The sequence below is a fragment of the Lonchura striata genome, chromosome 6 (genome assembly GCF_050655825.1).
Source record: "Lonchura striata isolate lonStrDom1 chromosome 6, ASM5065582v1, whole genome shotgun sequence".
In the NCBI taxonomy this organism is placed as follows: domain Eukaryota; kingdom Metazoa; phylum Chordata; class Aves; order Passeriformes; family Estrildidae; genus Lonchura; species Lonchura striata.
In genome coordinates this window covers 4,138,124-4,160,647 of record NC_140708.1, presented here as the reverse complement: position 1 = coordinate 4,160,647, position 22,524 = coordinate 4,138,124, and the positions used below count along the sequence as shown (strand labels likewise).

At 39.4% G+C, this 22,524-nt stretch overlaps 1 long non-coding RNA gene across 5 annotated transcripts in view; it reads left to right on the top strand.

The window, feature by feature from the left end:
• Window positions 1-21,277, top strand: part of LOC146766999 (uncharacterized) — a 68,877-nt gene extending 47,600 nt beyond the window's left edge. For all 5 annotated transcript variants that reach the window (XR_014956395.1, XR_014956396.1, XR_014956394.1 and 2 more), the window contains one exon: window positions 688-21,277. This is a non-coding gene — a long non-coding RNA (uncharacterized LOC146766999). The remainder of the gene's footprint in view (window positions 1-687) is intronic.
• Window positions 21,278-22,524: the final 1,247 nt, after the last annotated feature.

Genomic DNA, 22,524 nt, shown 5'->3' with positions numbered 1-22,524 from the left:
TGGAGAGAGTCTGTTTTTCCCTGTAACACCTGAAAGCCATGGGGCGATGAAAAGTTTGAAGTGACAGGTGGAATAAATAAATAAACTCCACAAGCTGGGGTAGTTATGAAGTGGGTATGTATTTTCAGCGCCCGGCACAAGTGAGATATCTCTCCAAAAACTTGTGCCCCGAGCTTCAGTCTGACCCACACTTTTATTCTGAAAGGTGTTCTATATGCAGTGCATTGCACAACTTTTCTGTGCATATTCAACCCTTGGCCCTGCTTGTCCTCACCTCTGATGCTAAATAGGTCTATGACCTTCTAGGCACGCATGGTTTGCTGTGGTGGTTGTACAGGGGTCTCTTGGGGTCTTCTGAGGCTGAAGATTTTGGTCTTCCTCATGATTGAACTTTTGAACTTTTTCTCTCTGCCCGTGCTTTTGGCCTTTCAGTGCTTATCTGAGTACATCTGTCAGTCTTGATAGGCTTGGAGACAGGGAAGCTTCTTTATCTGGGTTCTTTGCATCCCTAGGCAATTTTCTTTGTGCAATAAGCTTCAGAAATTTGCATTTTCCTATGCCCTTTTGTACCATGGCAGAAGTTTCTTAAGTAAAAGGTTAAAATTCAACACATAACTCTACAAGCTAGACTATAAATGCTTAATTAATTTTGTTAACTTAAGTGAATCCCAAAAATCTCTATTTCAGGTTCAATTTGATTCCAAGCAAAGGCCTCCATGCCAAAGTAAGAGGATGTTAAAGTAGCTGTGGTTCTATGAGAAGTTTGAACAGTGAAGGAGAGAAGAATGGTCCTGCGCCCCCAGGAAGAGAAGAAGATCTCTGTTCCCAGAAATGAAGATGATTTTAAAGATGGATAATGAGAACTTTTGCCTTTGAACAGCTCATCTTTAAAACAGTACCCCTTAAGTTGACATGGTCCATAAACACAGCTGTGGGAAAAGTTTGTAGAAAATGGGAGAGACTTCATGATTGCTCATTTCCCCAGGTGGCTGCTATTCATAAGAGAGCTACATGATAACTGTTTTTTTTCTTCTGGAAAAGTCTCCATAACATTAGCAGAGGGACTTCTCTCCCTAAGTGAACTGAAAAAAGACTATTCTAGAGGTGGTAAACTGATTGCAATTTTAGGTTTTGTCTATTTTACATTGACAATGGGAAAGAAAAGATTGTGGGGGAGGATAAATGTTCTGAAGGTTTGGTTCTGATTCTTATTACTCTTTCTTTTAGTTACTGTTAATAAATTTTTCTTTATATCCTTTTTAAGTTTCGGGCCTGCTTTGCCTTTCTCCTAATCCTGTCTCACAGCAGGAAGTGGCAATTGGCCAGCACCGAACCTGCCACAGGTAATAGTAACTGGACACCAATATTTCACAGTACTTGCACTAACCTCCTTTTTTAGAACTTCCTTTGCACTGACTGCAAGTTGCAGCTTTAATAACTTAATGGAATATCCAGAAAAGAGCAATGTCTGTGGACTGCTGGAGTGTGAAAGACACCAAGTATCTATAATATTAAAAAGGTCTGATTTTCACCTAAAAATGTTGAACTCTTCTGTGTCCTGCATATTGCTCTTGTGCTTGGGCAGACTGGTTTGTATTTTAGAAATTAGAAAGAAGCCTGTTTATACACATATTTCTTTAGAACTATAATTCTCTTTGAAGACCAGAATAAATCAGTGAACTCATTCAGAACTGTTTCCTGCATAACTCACCCAATCATGTTGCAAAGCCAGACAGGTGGATTAGAGGGTGTGGGGGTTGGTTTGTTGTTTTACTTTTTGTCAATTAATTCTTCATTACATTAATTATTAATTAGTTTCTTTATCTTTTGGTATAAGATTGAGACAACAGAAATTATCTGTAACTTACTGAAAACCAGCCAACAAACCAATGCTTCTATTATTTCTGTAAATGTTACCTTTGTTTTGATCTTCACATGTAGCAGTGGAACAGAACACAGGTTTCAGCAATACTAAAAGCAAGACACTACAAAAATCATGTTTTCTGCAGCAGATTGCATAGTATAGAGTGGAATCCTACAGAGATTTATGGATAGTTGTATGTGAAAATATTAGAAGTCTTGGAAAAAGTCTTCTCTTCAATCATAGTGTTGATATCAAGTCTCATTATTAATCATGTAAAATGATGTGCTGTCTGGTTTTGGTTTGTTGAACAACTTCCTAATATTTTGATTTTTGCACATACTCTTTTGTGGCAGTCCATCGTGATGATATCCCTGTACAATTTAATTTTTGTTTCTCATGGCTATTTATTGCAGCATAGAGCAATTGCTGAGAGCTTTAACACATGTCTGCTGGAACTGTCTGGAGCCACAGAAGTAAACAGCATCATTTTACTTTAAGTTTGCAATCCATTTGTAAATGCAGAAACATTGTCATCCTGTGCTTTTTAACAGGAAGGAAAGACTGACCCAGACCTGCTTTCTAGTGCTGGTAAGGCAGTAGGGAAAAGTTAAGGGATAACTGCATGGGTCCTGAGTCTGTCTCCCAGTGCAGTGATGCATAGTCTTGCTGGTTTATTTGCTGTAGACATTGCTCATATTGTACAAGGCCACAGAAGCAACATCTGGTGAAATAAATTGTCTGTAGAAAAGCAAATCTCAGTCTAATATTGATGTGGAACTCCAGTGTGGCAAAAGTCTTCTTGCAGTGTCGAGAACAAATGGGACTGTGTGACGTGTAGGTACATCTGCATTGCAAGTGTCCTGTATTTTGCTGCACTGTTGTGGGGCTTGAGAGTAACTAAGAAATGTGGAAGCACCAGCCAGAGCATAGTGCTACCAAACAGAAAGGTTTGAGGATGTGAAGCTTCCTTTTCTTTAACCCAAAAGAACACTGGGGAAGTCTGGATAGAGCTAAATTTGGAGTAATCGAACAAAAGAATCTGCCACCCCTCTACTTATATATTTTCCCTCATCTGAATCACTGTACTACTTTAACTACTTTTTAGCCAGGTGTGTTGGCTGTGGTGAGGATGCAAAGTTGTTACACAGCTTCACAAAAAACCTGTTTTACATTCACTTTCGCTTTGGGTTACCCCACTGACCTTACCCTATGTGTGTTGTGGCTCAGAAAAGACAGCCTCTGAACAAAAGGGAACGTATAAATTCCTCTGTTTTTCTGTGAGCCACTGAATTCAATCAAATAATAAAAAGAGAAGGTTAATGCAACTGCTTTTGCATCTGTCCCCAGCCAAATTTGAGTGCCCTTTCTGCTGTTGGGATAGTGGAGAAACATATTCACAGGGAATACTGCAGAGACTGCAAGTGACTGCCTTGTAAAGGGGAATAAAATCTGCTCTTGCCCTCGAAACACAAATGGTGGAAGAGGTGTGAGCAGTACTGGTGTAGCTGTTAACCTGCTGAAAGATATAAAGGTTATTTAATGAATGCTGGCACAGTCCTTCCTTCTGGGTCCTATGAGACTTGACTTCACTTTTCAAATGTCTAGTCTGGTTATATTTTAAATACAGTTAATTGGATTGTTGTACCACTCTTGGGCATAACTGCTAGGTCCAAAGCAACTTTGCATTTTTCTGTCACTGGAGCATTCTACACTAACAGGTCCAAGAACTTTATGCCACAGAAATGCTTATGTTCATTGCCCTTCACCACAGCTGACAGCTCTCTTCTGGGATTCAGATCAGAATTTCCTGCTCTTCTTGTGAAGCACCATGACATGTTCCTTTTTAGACATTTCTCAGCTCATTGGAAAAGCAACAAAAGTGCCCCATAACTCCTAGTTCGCGACTACTGAACAGTGAGACAAGGTGGAATTGCTGTTTGGTTTTCAGAAACTTTGTTGTGTGTTCAGCTTATGGATGAGACTGAATAGGATATCAGTAAAATCTGTGATTTCAATGTAATTGAGATAATGTCTTCACTGCTGTGGTATCCACTCTGTTATGTGATAGTAATACGCATTTCATTTTGAAATTCATAATTTTTTAGTGCTGTCAGGAATACAACTACGTTTGCCATGCTGGGAAACCCAGACAAATGTGCTTTGTTCCTCATTCATTATCTTGCTATGAAATGTAAAGATGGATTTATCCAGCTACTTCATACAAAATCGTTCTCTCTTGTTGAGTCTCATAGAATTCTTTTCCCACTGTTAAGTTTTACTGCTGTGTGGGAATCTTTAAAATCAGAGGGTTTTGGGAAAGCTGAAAAAGACAAAGACAGCAGAATTGTGATTTGAGCTAAGCAGTAGCTATAAGATTTGTCAGCAGAAAAATTATATAAGAAGTAGAAAAGTAAGGACAAATAGGACAATGGTCTGTGTATTAACACTTGGCTAGAATAACTCCCTAAGCTACAGAAAAGTATATCTAGCGAGATATTAGGAAGTTTTAAGCTTAATAATGGAGGTCTGTGCATTGTATCTTAAGGCTTACAAGCAGGTATTGTATTTGAAATTAGCAAGCATTGTTTTAACCAAAGGTTAGTGTGCTTATAGTGGTTGGATAGAGCTACTGTCAATATGCTTTTGCTTTTTGTGATTGGTCAAAAGCCTGCTTTGCTCTTCTCCTAATCCTATCTCACAACAAAAAATAATAATTCTAGTAAGTACATTAACTTTTATAAAGCATCAAAACCACTGCATTAAATTAGTGTGTTAGCCAAAAAATCTCAGATTAGCAAACCAAAACCACTATGCATGGCATTTATTTTTTATTTATGGGATGCCTTTCAAATGTTCTCCTCAAGATTAAGGGAAGAATAGAATTGAAATTGTATTACTTTTTTGAATGAGTGTCTTGGTTTCAAAGACAGTTTTGTGCTAAGGAAGGCAGAAGCCTCCCTTGGAATGGAGAATATAAACCCCATCCCTCCCTCCAAATTATTGTAAATTCGAAATAAGGTCCTTTCAGGCAAAGATGTGGGAATTGGAATAACAGTTCTTTACTAATATGTATAACAAGGTGTGGTGGTTTTGCATGGGAGGCACTCATGGAAGTGATGCAAAGGGAAGTTGCTAGCAGTTTCCACCATGTTGGACAAAAAAACCTCCCAATCAGTAATTAGTTTTGAGAAACGACAATCTGTTAAACCACTGAGAAATCTGATACACCTCTGTGAACACTCATGTAAAAAATGAAAAAAAAAAAAACAACCCTGCAAATTTTCTCTTTCTTTTCTGGTCAGCAAACAGGTAACGGGCTGGGTGGGGTGGCCCATGTCACAGGGCCAGAGGAGGTGTGTCCCCTAGGCTGCCAGGCAGGGAGGAGGGGACACTGTGGGGCTGGGACTGGGCTGGGCTGTGGCAGGTATTGCAACACCTTGCTGCTATTAAACCCTGCCCCTGCTACCAGGCCCCGGGTGAGATATTAACTCTTTCAGTGCTTCAATCCTCCCTCTAATGAGAGAACAGGACAAAAGTGCAGACACATAAAGAAACAACATGAAAACACCAAAGTCAGTGAAGAAGTCAAGTCCCAGATGGGAGGGATGAGGAGACGTCTTTAATTTTAGGCTAAAATCCTCTTGTAAAGCTGTAATTGATACATCAGACGTGTTTTTTCCCTATAACACATGCAGGCACGGGGAGATGAAAATGTTCAAAACTGTAGATATGGAGCAAAGTTGTCCATGTTAACGTAGGCAGATGTTGAAGTAGGTGTTCCATGAGAAATTTGAATAGAGAAAGAGAAAAGAATGATGAAGATCAGATGCTGCTATTTTCAAGACCCAGGATGATGTTCCAGCAGTACTGTGAGGCACGGGGTAGGTCTCCAGCCATCCAGTGGTGGCTTCCACCATGGTCAGCACATAGTGCTTGCCTTGGCATGTCTGGGGCAGTGTGATGTAGTCAGTCTTCCAGGCCTCCCCAAGCTTATATTTGGATCACTGCCCACCATACCTTAGGGACTTCACCCACCTGGCCTGCTTGATCTCAGCACATGTCTCACAGTCATAGATAACCTGAGAAATACTGTCCATGGTTAAATCCACCCCTCGATCTCATGCCCACCTATAGGTGGCATCTCTGTCCTGAGGACTTCAGGCATCATGACCTCATCAAGCTAGGAACAACTCTCCCTTGTGTTGCTGATTTAAGTCTATCTTGGACACCTTTATCTTTGCAGCCTGGTCTACCTGCTCATTGTTTCAATGCTCCTCATTAGCCCGACTCTTGGGGACATGGGCATCTACATGACAGATTAACGTAAAATTCTCTTTGCAATAATTAACTGTTGGCAAAACCACATGCCTTCTGCCTTCTCCTGCTTCCTCCATATAAGTGAGCAAGCCATATGTGTTGGGAAAGGAGCATGTGGGAAGATATGTATTGCCATGCTCCTAATGTCTGTGTCACCAATGCTTCAATTTAAATCAGATGAGGGTCTGATACAAAAGGCTGACCATATGGAGTTTGAAGAAAATACTATACTGTCCATTTTGACACTTTTCAGCATAGATTCTTACTACACAGATTTTGCATTTGCACATTTTGTGTTCTTGCTTAAGAGCAACTGAAATTAATCCTTTGTTTTTTGAATGAAGGAGGAGGATGCACACAAAACATCCTTTTATTACCTATAAATTCAGCAGTTATTCACTGCCTGCTTTTGTCCAAAAGAAAGTGGATATTTTATTCCTCTGGCTGTTTTAATTCTGCTTCTGTTTCTCTGCCAGATTTTCTTTTGGGATCTGCACAAACAAGTTCATGATGGCAGAGAAGATAAATGGGATATAGCTATCCTGACACAGGCAGTCTTTGGTAATGCTATGCTTCAGTGTAAGATCTTGATGGCATTCCGGGATCAGAAACAGGCAACTCTTAGCTTTTCAGTGAGTTAGGACAGTTACAGATAAGCTGGAATTCTGGCAATACCAGCACTTGCTGTTCTTTCTTTCTAGTCTTGTAAACTATGTGTGCCTGAACTATTGAACTTTCCTTAAAGTTTCCTGTTCCTATTTTTTTTCATTAGGAGTTTTATTCTGTTTGATTTGTTTTTGAGGACATATGCTTTTGAAAAGTTTTCCTGGATAGATTAGGTTTTGTGAGCTGTGGGGATTGTTGACATAAAAGTCTACTAATATGTAAAAGCTATTATGAGGGCTGATTGTGAATTTTATCTGAATAGTGCTCATCAGGTGAGAAATCACTAAGTATAAATCTATCTTAAGGAAAAAAGTCTCATAAGTAGGAACTGTTCTTAATAAGCAGAAGGTGAAGCCATGGAACATAGTCTTTTCTATTGTGGCTATGAATCTAAACTGATCAGCAGCTGAAATGAGACCCTTGTTCCCTCGTATTGAAATCTTCAATCAGTTCTATATACTGAGCTTTTTACTGCACAAGACAGATTTGTAATTTCCCCAGTTACTTTTCAGGTGGTTCTCCTTCCTTTTTTTCTCTTAATTTTTTTTCTTTCCCTCCCTCCCTCCCTCCCTCCCCCATGTCCACACCTCATATTACCGGAGGTTACAATCTGAAGGGAGATACTGAGGCAGATATTGATATCCATCTAGAAGTGCAGGATGCAGTCCTGAAGATTTTCACTCTCTTCTCGCTTAGGTAATCCTTCAGTTAATTTTCTGGAGTTATTTAACTCAAGGTATAGCACTGAAGCACTACAGCATGAAATCATTAGTCATGAGCAGAATCCTGACATCCTTCTCATGCTTCAGATGATAAGAGCTCTTCTTGCTTAGAGAGCTAGAAGCTCTGTCAAAAACTTACTAGTGTTTGTGCAACAAGAAGACGTGTACAATTTCTTTATTTGCAAGTGCCCAAGAAAACTGGCAAGACCCTTATGTGGTGCTTACCTCTGGTTTATTAGGAGTGAAAAAGGAGAGCTTTGTAGTTGTGGTTGCTCTGGAATACTGCCAAAGCATATTGCAGGTGCTCTTCTGAACAAAACATGTATATAAGTGTCTTACTGCTGCCTCTGAAAAAGTGTTGCAGAGGTCACCCTGGCCCTGCTACCATGGTGGTACAGTTTGGTTTTCAGAACACTGTTAACCCATGTCACAGAGGAGATGAGTGCAGAGATCCCATAAAGAGACTTGTACTGCTTAAACCCTGTAGTGCATGTGAAATGAGCAGGGTCTATGCCTTTATTAATATTCAGCTCTTTATTAAAAAGTCAGCTTGTCAGGGGGCTCAACATGGAGCTTGCCCCCATTGTTGTGGCTTTCCTGGTAGCTGAAGGGTGAGAAGGCTGCAGAGTCTGTCCCTGGAGTCTCTGTGGCACACTGGTAGCCAGAGGTGAAGAGGTGTCCAGTCTGTATCTGCAGTCACGATCAGCAGACTGTCCTCTCTCCTTTCCTCCTGGCACACTGGTAGCTGAAGGCTGGGGGGATGTGCAGAGCCTGCTGCCGAGATCCAGCAGCAGCTATCCCTCTCCTTTCCTCCTGGTAACACCAGGAAGAGTTGCTTATTTGTTCCTGCTTCCCATAGCCCAGTCCAGTCCAGTCCTATGGAGGCTCTGGTGACAGGTCAGACACAGACCAGGGATGTGGTTCCCTTTTCCCCAACCAGCTCACCCATCCAGCCCCCTCCACTGTGCCCAGCCTTCCATTTAGGGGTGTTTTCATCCCCCAAACCCTCTCCCATGATTCTACTGGTCTCACTATTTTGCATCCCAGTCCTCGAATGGTAGTGAGGGTGGGGCGGTAGGTGATTCCCAGGAGCAATTAGCTAATTAACATTTCAGTGTCAGCACCTAGTTAGAGCCAAGTGTCCCAGCCGGGCTGTTTTGTTCATAACATACAGACCAAGTGCTGCAAAGAAAACTCTTGCTGCCTCTATGATGCATTTTAGAGCTTCCCTGAGCCTTCTGGTGTTGTCTTGGCCCTAGTAATTCTCTCTTTGCTATTTTTAGCGTTTTAATTTTCTTTCCTTCCCTGTGTGGATATTGGAAATATTTCCATCACAAAAATCTACAAAGCCACTTGTGCTTTCTGAGTGCTTTGACTTTCTGCTATTGCTCAGCTCTTGTGGCTGGCTTGTGCTGCCACTGGTCACTGTGTCACAAGGCAGGTAGGTGATCTTTGAAAATGTTTGCGTAACTGAAGCTCCTTTTCCTTTGTAGATAGATCAATATGTTTGCCCTTTTTTTGGAAGTGGGAGTTACAAGTGTTTTACCCTTAAGTGTGCTGCAGTTATTACTTAAATTTCCTGCTGAAGTGCTGTAATGAAGAATACAGTTATCATTGTTATAAATGAAAATTTGTCCAGCTAAATTAAAATGAAAAAATAAAATACTTATTTTGCAATCAAATTCTATCCAGCCAGCCACAAGGAAAGAACAGAGCCGAGCCCAGGGTCAGCCCTGGGTGTGCAACAAAGAGGTCAGCCTCAGCAGAGGTTTTCCTCTATGCCCACACACCTCCATCCTGGCACAGGCGGTTTTTATAGGGAAAATTCTGCCTGAGGCCAAGATTTCAGCAGTCAGTCTTTTCTTCCATTCAGAGTCCATAGGTTAATGATATTTTCTTTTTTTGGTGATGAAGAAGAACAATTCAGTGTCCAGAATTGTTGAATCCCTTGATGAAGTTTACAGGAAAGCTGCATTCACATGGATCTGCCCGAGGATATCCATGATATCCATCCCGGGTCCTTCACGCTATGATCAGCGCCTGGGGTCCCTGTATCTCTCCAGCCATGGCCCATCTCCTGGCCGAGCCACATCCTTTTACGTGTAAGTCGGGTTCTAATATACACCAGGTTTCACCTGTGAGGGTGTGGGAGACTCGTAATACAAATGTGTATACTCCAACAAATATTCATTATCACATATATCAAACTAGAAACAGCACGAATTATATCTACTACACATAACATCATCATGCTTATTCTGAGGAACTAGGAAAATGATCGATCCCAATCAATGATGTCTGGTAGAGATTCATTTTCAATGGACTAATAGCACAGAGTCACTTTAAAGAGGTCAGGAGCTGCTTGAGGCTGCCAGACTAGCATAAAAGATATGTGAAAAGATTGAAGAATTACTTTACTATGTACTTTTCTAATATAATCCCATATTGGCCCCTTTTTCCTTACATCACTTCAGTCCCTATCCAGACAAGTGCAGTGTTTCTGAAGTGGCTCCAGTGACTAAAGAAATTAAGAATAATAGAGACCATAGGCATCCAGGCTGAAGGCAAAGCTTTATGATGTTGCTAATAAAAAACAAGAGAGAGGGACTGAGAGGCAGGAATAGTTCCTTTTGCAGTCTGAGCTCTAATCTGAAGCTGATGCTCTCTTTGGCTTAAGTTAGGGGCTACGTTTTTTGTTAGTCAGAAGTTTGCTAATAATTCAATAGAGTTTTTGGTCTTAAGTGTTTTAAAGACAAACAGTTTAAATTCTAAAATGACAATCTTCTCTGAAAACATTATTGTATATTTCCTTTGTCAATAGCAGCAAAATAAATGCTTAGGAAGAGGCCTGGACCTTACAGAAAACCTTTCAAACTGAGGAGGTGGTGAATGCCAGAAATGGTGGAGCTGGTGTCTTTGTCATTGCTTTGAGTCACAATCTGTGTTTATGAAACAGCTACTTTGAGCTCAATTATGGAATCATTGATAAATCTGAAAAAGTGTGTTTTAACACCATAGAAGTGAAAATGGAACGCCTAAAATCAATTGGCCATAGTAGGATGAAAGTCTTTTAATCACTGCTGTCTCATCCTTTGTTGGTTGTGCCTAAAATACCATGGCAGAGTGAAGAAATGTACAAGCGTTTTTCATGTGATACCTTTCCAGCTTGGACCTGGGCTCATAGTTCACTGGCTTTTGTAATTAATCAGTAATACATAGTTTGATTCTTGTAGGTTCCACTGGAATTTATACACGTGCTAAGTATATCATAGGTATCATATAAAATTTGTTCTTGCGTGTCTTTTAATAAATTAAAGAAGTTAACACTCCAGATAGTTTCTAAGTGAGTTTTATCAGAATCTTGGAGTTGGATGTAACTCCAACACAACTTCTTATCTATTCTGTGACTGCAATGGATAACTATCCACTTAATAAACTTGAAAATGGTTTTGAAAATCCCATTAGCACTTACTCATTTCTTTCACACTTACAGTTCAAAATGTGCCCTGTGGGCCCATTGAAAGTCATCTGACCATATATCTACAGGGTTAGGATGAGAACAGGTGAATAAAGACTGCAAATATTCAATAATTTTTAATTACAGGTGATAGAGTGATTATTAGAAGCATTTTTTGAATTCACATAACATTGGAAGACTTAATTTTTTATTATCTTCTTATGCGCCAGTTAATCTCTGGAGAAAAAATGACACCTGATGTAAGATTAATATGGAGTTTCATACTTTCACCCACTTCTGGCTGCACCTTTAGAAGCATGGGAAGAGAGGTCAATCCATGTTACAGGGAGCAACTTGATGACTGGGCCCAGTAAAGATATCCATGGTAACTAGTGTATGCTCTTGCAATGTCTGACATTTACTAATCTAAAGCCATCAAAGCTCTGATAATAGAAAACTAAATGTTAATTTTTGATTCTGATAATTTAAATCATGCTGATGCATCATCATCTAGGAGTATATGTGAGGTGTAATTTAATCATATTTTTTCCGCCTACCGGTTACACAATAGGTAAATTAAAATTAAAGCATTGAGTTGGAGATGTCTTTACCATCATTAACAAAATGGTTGTGCAGTTTACAATTGGTTTATTTTTTGTTGTATAATGCTGGTGGTACCTAGAGCTTTGCTTATCAATTTCAATTTATATTATTCATAAACTGGGAGAAATGCATAATTTAATAATATATTCTCTCATATGCTGTTTTCTAATTTCCTGACTTAATCCCTATGAAAACTTCATAGTTGTGCTCTCAATGAATATTTATCTCACATTCAGTTGATTTTGGCCTTCTTCCTACTGTACAAAGGTTCCTGTAGTAGTATGTGTAAAACCAGGATGTGACAAATGTGGTACCATATCTTTCACTTAGCTACCTGGAGTTAAAATACCCACTCCACAGCTGATGGTGCTAGATCTGCATTCTGTAGCAGTGCAAAAGTACACCTGAAGTCAAAAGTGACCAGATCTTCCTGTGAAAGGGCTGTGGCAACCTCCTGTCAAGAGTCACAGATGTAACTAGATCAGTGAAAGCTGAGCCTCGCATTGATGCTAACCATCAAATTCTGAATTTCACTACTTGTGAAATCAATGTTTTGCTCCTGCTTTTTGTATATATAGGACCATGAGATTCCGGCTTTAAGATATAAAGGAAGATGAAGTCACAAAAAACAGCACCAGTGGAGATTTAGATTGGATATTAGGAAAAATTTCTTCACCACAAGGATTGTCAAGCAATGGAGTAGGCTGCCCAGGAAAGTAGTGGAATCACCATCCCTGGAGGAATTTAAAAGATATGTAAATGTGGTGCTTAGGTATGTGGTTTAATGGTAGATTACAGTTGGACTCAATAATCTAAAGGCTTTTTTCCAACATAAATGATTCTATGAAAATAAGTCTGAAATAGTATAACTTAGTCTTTTCTTGGCCATGTTTCTTGGTGCCCCATGTTCTTGGAGTCATCTGTGCTCTTCTCGTGTGCTGTTTTGGAAGGCTTTTGAGTGTGACAGAGATATATTCATGGAGGAACTATTATTGAAGGAATGTGGCATTCTGAGGATCTTTGAGTACTTTTGAAGAGAAGCTGGGCTGGTGTCACTTGTCTAAAACTAGTGCTGCATTCACCAGGATCTCACCTAAGCCTTCCACCACGCACCAGCAGAGGTTATAGGGAATGACATCTCTTGTTTCTATTGCTGTTAACACACACATTCATTATTTTGTGATGCCAAGTGTAAATGGAACATGTCAAGGCTGAAGTCCAAAAGATCTTTTTTTGGCTTTGGTTTCTGGAGTATGCATATACAGCATCCTTCAATTATGTTACTGCATAGAATCATGTTTAAGACTGCTTCAGTGCTCTCTCTGAACTGGTAATATGAAAGAAATAAAGTACAAAAGACACAACTGGAAGCTGTGAGCTTGCTTGCATGTCTTGTAGGGGTGGATGTGAAAAGTTACATGTTTCTATTTCAGTCCAATGGCCACTGTTACAGTGTGTTTTCGTCTTTTTAGTTTGACTTCTTTCTTTAGTGGCCATATAATTTACTTTAGGACACAGATTACTTATGGACTTTGCATTTTTACTTTGTTTTCATCCTTTGATTTTACGTGATGCACAAATTTTAAGCATCAGTGCACAAAAAATGCCTAATACTTTGATGAAAACTTAGTGCCAGAACTCTCACTCCTTGTCCTTTGGTCTCTTTCCCTACTTCATCAATGTACACCTGGTCCAGAGCTAATCCCACCCTTTGGAAAGGGGAGTAGGAGATGGGTGAGCTGAGATGCTGCTTAGAGCAATTATGAACCAGCTGCATGCAGGTGCACTGTCAGAATTCCCCTCTGAGGGTGAGTTCAATAGGCAGTGCCTGCAGCTCTGGGATTCAAGTTTGACTGTTCTCCACATTTGCTCAGGCAGGAGCTCTGTGGTCTTTTTCTTGCCCAGCATGGAGGGAATGTGTTCTTAAACAGGACTCTGACAGTCCATTGACTTTAAATTGAGAATGAAAGTGATAAATTTTATTGCACAAAAAAATGTTTTATGCTTGAGTTTTCTGGCATCAGTTCCGGTGACTTTTGAGAATAGATAAAAACTCATTCTAGAGCTTATTTAATGCTGATGAAAGTGCTGGGTTTTAAAGAACTTGCATATGGTGAGGCTGTTCCACAATTGTCTGTTGTAGGTTTGTGTGTTGATCTGAAGAGTGCTGGCTGCTCTCTGCAGGTGTTTGAATTAAATTCTGCCTTGTTATGGAGTAATAGTATGTGAAAAGTTGATTATCCAATTTAGAATCATAAACCAGGGTGGTGATCTTGGATCTCTTGAATGTGTGGGTTGTCATTGACTTCATGGACAACATGATTTCTTCATTTTGCCGTGAGGTATTTGGCATACTTACATTGCTAAAATGAGAAACAAAGTTTGATGTGATTAAAGTAACTTGGATTGCTGAGATCTATGGAAAGATGTCTCTTTCTGTCTTAGGGTGATAGAAAGTGGATTTCTATTGTTTCAAGCTAAGCAAGTACCTTTTGTCCAAGTTCTGTAAATACTCTTATTGTGCTTGCTCCAGATTTGCTGTGACTAGTGAGTCTTCTCATCTTCATGCTAACTGGTTTAAAAAATGGTACTGTTTTATTGTGCCTATGTGCATCATCTAAGGAAATCTTCTCGTCTTCATGCTAACTGGTTTAAAAAACGGTATTGTTTTATTGTGCTTATGTGCATCATCTAAGGAAATGGGCAGACAACATTTGACCAAGACGTGGAATTTTTTCTCTTTATGAATAATTTAAATTCCTTAATTGAAGCACTGTTTTTTTCTTAAAAAGCAGGTAAATCAACTCCTCAAGAAAGAATGTAGAATGCCATCATTAAAGTGTTCTTCAGGCCTGCCATTTAAATTTGCAAGGAAACCCATTCCCTAAAGGAATAAAAAAGGGCAGGATTGGTGGCCAAAATGTCAGGATAAGTTAGCCACTAGAAAAATCTTTCATTCATGGAATTAATAAATAAGGGAGAACTGTAAAAGACATGATGCTGGGTTTTGTCACAAAAATGAAATAAAAGAAATTGCAAAGCTGGCTTTCTGACAAAATGTCACTTCCAGTTTAAAGGATGGTTTAAAATTGAATACAAAAACTGCTAATCGGTTTTGTTCTCATTTGAGTTTGTTTTTGCCTTCTATGAATATTTTTAGATCTGAAGGCTTCCTTTATCAGAATATCCATGGAGAGCTCTCTTCCATGCAGAAAGCTTGGCCTACAGAGTCCTATTTATTTGAAGCTGGTCTAGTGCCACTTTCCCTGGCTTGCTGGAGCATACGAGGTACTGGTGGTATCCCAAACAAATAGGAATTTGGACAGGCAGGATCCTTGTAGGGCTCAGATAGCACCCCTTCTCTCTCTCCTTTCCTATTTGTAGTAATGAAATTTGTGCCTTTTGCCTTTAGGAACTGAAATGTTAAAAGAGAAGTCTGCATGCTTAAATAAACCTCAGCCTTGAATGTGACACTTTATTTTTGGCTTGTTCATTATTTTTCTTTTCCTAAAAAGCATCTCTCTAGATACTGTCTATTTTAATTCCTGTGGCCTGACCAAGCTCATTCTGAGTAGCTGAAGAGAACAAGAGCAAAAGGATATTTTCTTTGTTTATGGAAACATATAGAAAAAGCACTCCTTTTTTTCCTGTTTAAAAAACCCACCCAAGTGTAACCACTTGTCCTAGTTTGAAAAGACGAGTCTGTGAAGGAAGGCAAGAGCCTCCCATGAAGTGGAAAAGGTAAACCCCCTTCCTCTGAATTATGACAATTTCAAAATTAAAAGGCTGTCAGGCAAAGATATGGGAATGGGAATAACAGTTCTTTACTAGGAAAAAAAAAAAAATAAAAAAAAGTAATTAGTACAAACAAACCTACTGATAAAGTCAGAAACTTGACACCCTGAGGAGTCAGGGTGTTGGTAATAGTCCAGTTAAATGATGGCTGCTCCTCCTGGAGTGGAAGATGAAATGCTGCTGAAGCAGTCATCTGTAGAAGTGTGTAGTTTTCTCTGAAGGTCTGGTGATAGAGTAGATGGGTCTGGTCTTCCTCTGAGGATCCAGTGGGGAAGAAGCTGCTCCTCTGGGAATCCAGTGAAGAGGCCATTCTGATGTGCCAAAATATGCTGATTTTGTGCAGGTAAGGATGCTTGGCTCCTCCCTCTGGGTGGAGCATCTCACAATGGGATGATGTAACTTTACCAGTCATGCAGTGAGACATTCAATGGTCCATTAACAGAAGAGATCTCCCCAGAGGGAGACATTGTTCTTGGAAGAGATAAGAACACTGCCCAACTTAACAGAAGAAGATACCAGCTCTACCTCCAACAGATGGCAAATAGAATACACGCTTATCTTACAAGCCAGGACACCACTAAAATCAGTAAAGGTTTTGTTATGGGAGTGCTTTAAAATCAGTTCTCTAAGATGGAAGCCTCTGAAGTGTCCTTTTTGGGCCAGGATACACAGAGACTCATGCAGTAAGAATGAACATTTGCACCCACACATATAATGAAATGGGGGTGGTTTGTTCTCTGAATGCATCAGGTGAGCTCTTTGAGAGGATCAGAGGATCTCATAGCATTCACTCAAGTATCCAGACTCTGACTTCTTTCTCTCTCTTTCTCTTTTTCTTTCTCCTTCTTTCTCCCTTTCTCTTCTCTTACTCAGGAGTAACTGTTAGCTAATTCCTATCATGTGCTTTTCAGGAAGAAAAGAATCACATCTAGGCTCTATTCTAAACACGAAAGATCTGTAGGTCCATAGATTTGTACTTGCAAGGAAGCTTTAATACTTTTCAGCAACATCCCTGACCCTCTTTATTTTGCATTATGCCATAATACAATTCATGTAATGTTTTTTTCCTGGAATACATATACCGTAAGTTTGTTAGCATTAACAGTAGTTATGGAATGTCATACATGGTATGGATGATGCTTCATGGATGTTTATTCTATCCTTCCAATCTTACCCTAATGATTTGAAATTAGAAAAATAAATTTTACAATTACAGTTTTATCCCCTAGACAATAGCACCAGCATAGCATATAACCTCCAAACTATTCTGAATTAGCTTCACTTGAATTTAACAATATCTTCTCTGCTGTTTTGTAAATACAGCAGGGCAGTGAATCTGTTCTGGTCAGTGCTTGCTGAGTGTCTAGCCAGAGTCCAGCCTGTACTCATAATGACTTGATTTTCTTGTTGTAGCAGTTTTACTAGACATAATTACAATGCTTTCAAAAGACTGTATTCTCCTTTTACATGAACAGGACATGAATTAGACTAGAATCCAAATGCTGTACCACTGTGTAATTAAGGCATCTTTGTATTCCTGTGGAAAGGACTGTGTTCAGAATGAATTGCTGTTATGTTACTGTTACAGTAGTGCAGCAGTACAGTTACAGCAGTGGAAGTGAAATGCCTGGGTTATCCACTGCAGTCACAGAATAGATGAGCTGCATTTTAGTGTCAAAATGTGAATCAGTTTTGCTGTCTGGCCTGTTGTAAGCAGGGTCTACTACTGGTACCTTGCTCTGCTAAGTACCACTTAAATGGGTAGGGACTGGTCATGTGGCTAGTCCCCACGTTAGGTCCTGCATGACTCTCTTGCAGCTGTGAAAGCTGGGCCAGGAGTTGGAATTTGATGATCCTTATGGGTGCCATCCAGTTCAGGATATTCTATGATTCTGTGACTTTGGATTCTTTGGCTCAAGGGACAGCATCTTAGATTCATTCACTATGTATTGTAAATGCAGGTGAAGCCAGTGGGAAGAAATGATGATGTCTGACTTCAGTTCAGAAGGCTGAATGATTTCTTTATTATAACTATAATACATTAATATACTATTTAAAGGAGATACTAAAACTACGTATCTACTTTTTCTAACTACCAAATCTAACTCACAACTCATGACACTCTTAGTGAGAGTCCAGACACAGCTGGATTGGATTGGCCATCAGGCTCAAACAATCCTCACCAGAATCCAATCAAACAATCACCCCAGGTAAACAATTCTCCGAACATAGTCCACATGGGACAAACAAGGAGCAGAAATAGAAATTGTTTTCTCTTTTTTCTCTCTGTGCACCGCTATGAAAAGTCCTGAGAGAGGGAAAAATGTGCCTGCCACATATCAACCTTTTAGTATAAATAAATTTTAAAACCCTGTGTTTACAATTCTTCTGCAGGGCCCTTGCAAAAGAGAGAGCAAACACATCTCAAGAGGTTTCCTTATCAATTTGCCCGTTATCAATCAGATGCTGATGTGGAATGATCAAGGAGATTCTTTACCTGCAAAATATCTACCTCTAGTAAATCTCTAAAACAAAGCTTACAATACAAAAACCCAAACAACAATTAAAAGAATGCTCAAGTTTCAAAGTCCAAACAGTTGAGTCTCAGAAGGTAATTGTTTAAAATGTGAAGGCTTCAATTTGATGGTTTTATATGTGAAGCAAAGGCAGCATTAAAGATGCTACACTGATGAAGTCACAGTGTGACCTCTGTGAATATGCAAGTCACCTTTTTAATGATGTGGCCTTTTCCTTCCCATTGGTATTAAATAGTTTTTTTGTTGAAAATGAGTAAAGGTCGGTACTAGAAATTCAGTTATTTTAAGGTTTCTTGTTGAACCTGGTGCAGTCTCAGAGAATACAATATTTGAAAAGCACACATTGCTCTTTCATAAAAGCATTTGCAAAAAAATTGTTGGGAGCTCTCTGATGGTCCCATCAGCAGCAGTATTAGTCACTGAGTCTGGTCTCAATTGGTGGTGAAAACTTCTGAGGTGAAATAACATTATGTAATCCCACATGGTTCAGGTTAGTGTTTCTATAGCTGCACTTACAGAGTGACAGATGGCCAGCAGGATTTTAAAAAGTCTTTAGTCAGTGATGTTTGTAATGAAAATATCACTGTGGTCTAAAATTATATAACTGAGCTGTGCTCAGTGGAGGTGGTACAGTCTGCCTTTACTAAGGATGTACTCTGATCTGCTGTGGGCATCAGCCTGGTGTCCCAGGGCTTACAAGTAATGGAGATTAACACTTTGGCATGGTACAGAATGGCATTTCTCCTCCTGGATTTTGAAACTGCTCATCTGTCAGTGCAAGGGGTCAGGACTGGATAATAAGTGACATAAACTCACAAGACAGTCGTAGAAGGCTAAGTCTCTTTATTGAGAAACCCATTGCTTTTTATACCCTAATTTGCTACAGGTGGACCTGACTGGTCCTTTAATTAAAACACTATCACCATTGGCTAATTAAGAAACCACCTTTTTGGTAACACACCTCCTTACATGTTCCACATGTTCACGACACCAGGTGCAGCAAGTTAAGAATTGTTTCTCATTCTTTTTTCTGATCTTCTCACAGACTTTCCCAGAATGATGCTTGGGAAGCTCTCTGTGACCAGAGAGCTACTGCCACACTCATCCACCTCTGGTCAGCTTTGCACTAAACCTAGAGGTACTGACATGCCACATTTGTATGTTGAGTGAGTGAGCCTGGAAAAAGGAGTCTACAAGAAGGCGAAAAGAAGCTGACTTTATTCAGTGTTTTATGATTCTGTTTAATTTTATATCTTGTATATGAAAGCTAAGGGGAAAGAAAGCTAAGATAAAATAGACAGGGAAGAGCTCTGGATTGTTGAATAAAATCCTGTCTTTCTTTCCTTTGCTCCTGGGCTGGTCAGTAATGGCACACAAATAATCATACTTGTTTGTGGCTGCATGTTTCAACTAAGTGAAGAGGCTGAGATGTGAAAAAAAGAAGGTGGGAGACAGTGTAAAATTTAAATATCAGTTTGAAATGTCTGTCTACTAATTATGGTGGGTTTGATTTTTTTATTTTTTTCTTCCTCTCTATCTCTGTGTTTTTTTTTTTTTTTTTTTTCCCAGATGTTTACAGCTCATCTTTTAGGGTATTCATCATCTTTGCACATGGAGTGAAATGATTAATAGCCTGCACTGATTTTTTTAAACTAAGGAGATACACTAGCATGAAGCAGGGAACAACAGACTTAAATTTTCCATCATGTTTTCACTCCTGGAAAGAGGGCTTGAAAATTACTACTATTATTGGAATGTCAGTGAGCTTCTGAATATTAACAATTTCTTTTAAGCATGATAAGTGCTTTCATTTACTTTTTTTCCCCTTCTGCTAAATTCTTCATTCTCTTAGGAAGAGATCACATTAAAATTTAAAACAAAGTGTCAGAAGAAATAGATTAGTAGATTAGTTGTCTGTCTGTCTGTACATGATTACCAAATGAACTGTACATTAAAATGGTGGAGCAATGGGCTATGCAGATAGAAAAAATAATTTTTAAGAGATATGTGAAATTTAGAAAACCAATTACTATTCTGCCAAGGGAGAATTTTTCACTAAACATGTCCTAGTAAGTTTAAATGCCTATTAATTAATGTTTAACTGGTTCTTAATGGCAGTGAAATCTAGTGACAGTATGACTTCCACATGAAAATTAGTCTGATGTTGGCTCTGTGGAACAGGGAGATACATCACTGTTAATATGGTAGCCCATTTATTACCCCGGTGTCTTAATTCAGCTGCATTCGAGGGCAGTGAATTGAGAATATCGTAATCAGTTTGGGTGAAAATTTGAATTAGAACTATGTCAACATGGTGGCTGTGCAGTGATCTCAAGGTCAGGGAGAAAGGCAAGAGAAGCTGCAGGAAATGGCATCTATGTGACAGTGCTGACCCTAACCCTGACGCTCAAGTACGGACACATTTTTCACTTTTTCTGGAGCCATTGTGGGCAAGGGCTACATGAGGCACCTAAAATGCTTTACACCCAATTCTTTTTGACAGCTCTGTTTGCAGCAAAACTGTGCTAGATTTTTCTCCACTCAACCAGTGTTTTTTGCAATCAAGATTGCTTGTGTACCACTAAATACACTTAATGTTTCAGATATAACTGCAAACCTAAATTCCTGTTTTTTGTCTCACTACAAACTGTCCCACCTTTTCAAACAAAATCTCTGTTGCTGATAAGGGGAAGCTTCGTCTCAGAGAGGCCTGAGTATCACCAACAGGAACGGGGAAGCAGAGCTGTAAAGTTCTCGTCCACCACCTGGATTCAGGTAGACCATCTTGCAATGGGACTATAGCAGCAAACAAAACCCAAGGCTGCCCTCCAGCAGCCATATGTCTTTGGAAGGTATAAGATTCAAACTTAGTGGACCAAGCACTAGGCTCATATGCAAAAATAATATGTCCTGCCAATATGAACTGGCTTCTTTGGTGCTGCAGTAATTTATAGGATAGATTCTGCCCTCTGTATGATTCAGGAAGGAATATGGGGAATACAGTGTTTTAAAAATAAAGTGTGAGTTAAGCTAGGCTGTTGGAGTATTTTCTTACTTCAGGGATTTCAGCTGATAAACTCTAGCACATTATTTCTGATCTGGCCTTCTAGCCTAGTCAGAATAATTCCACTCCTGACCTGACATCTGTAATTTCCAGTAATTTTATTTTTCCTGGACAGTTGGGTTATGAGGAGGACCAGAAAGAACCAAACTCTTGGTATCCTCTAGTATGGTTGGAGACCAAGTACTAAAACTTCCAAATAATGATCTTACAAAATCCTTAACTGTAGCATTCCTGTTTAACTGAGGATCTTAAAGGGCATTTTGCTCCCAAGTACTGTTATCCCAGTAGCTATCAGTGTTCATGGGACAAGACATCATGACCCTCTTTAGCAGCAGGTCATCCAGCATGGACACTTGTGCATAGGCACAGGAAAGGAGTAGAAGCCACATCAGGAGAGGAAACTTGCAAATGCTCATGTTCATTCTGCCAGAAAAATTTCCAAAGACTTCAAGATAATACAAAGATATAAACAGGCCTTTCCTGTCCTTGGCTTAGAACTAGACTCGGTGTGAAATGGAATCTTACAGGCATTGCTCTGTTCCTTTATCCACAGCCAGTTCTGAGCCAAAGGTTCTGGAACCCTTCAAAGGATGTGCAAGTTTCTGGGGAGGGATTTGTGTCTCATTGCTGTGCGTGCACATTCCACATAGTGTTTTTCTTTTGCTGTTCCATGGGTTTCCAAGTGCTAGAGTTCCTCAAGTTTGAGAAGTAAAACCTTGGTTTTATGTGGAACTTTGTCCCTGAGTAGAAACTAGGACCCTGTGTGTTTCATGTTTCCAGTCTTGATTCTGGTCTCTTCTCAATTTCTCTTAATCACCCTGTGGTGTGAAGAGAAAACCCCACACCAAGAGTTTTAGTGTGTGATCTTGCTACCATTTTCTCCCACTTTAAAAATGTGTATGGTAACTGCATCTGTGCATGAACTGTCAAAAATAGTCAACAATAAGGTTTATTTCAGGTTTCCTCTACTGTGTCCATGTGGGCTCTGGTAGGAAATAACAGAGTAAGAATGAGTACCTTTCTATAAATTTGAATATGACTGCAAAAGATAAATTGTTCATGTACATGATTGTGGAACTCTATTGAGCACCTTTGATTCAAAGTACTGTGTGTGGATACTTGAAATATGACTAATAATTAATTCAGTGAAAGAGCAAGTTGAGAATTTCAGTAGTACTGGTGTAGTGTTATGGAAAAATGTTCAAAAGATAAAATTTAACAGTCTGTGAAATCTTCTTTCTTTTAACTTTCAAAAAGGTTGCCCTTAAGCCTTCTCTTCTGAGAGAGGCAAAATGGTTTTATATTGAATTAAGATGCACCAGATTTTTCCTTCCAAGCATGAAAAAACCCCCACAATCCAGCTTTTACCTTGCTGTTATATGCCCTCCACTACCGTGTCCCCCCCCCCCCCCCCCCATTATAGTATGTGTGCTAGTCTTGGTCTCATGCAAGATATTTTTTTAGTTTGAAAAATTTGCCTTTTTTCAGTATTGCCAAAC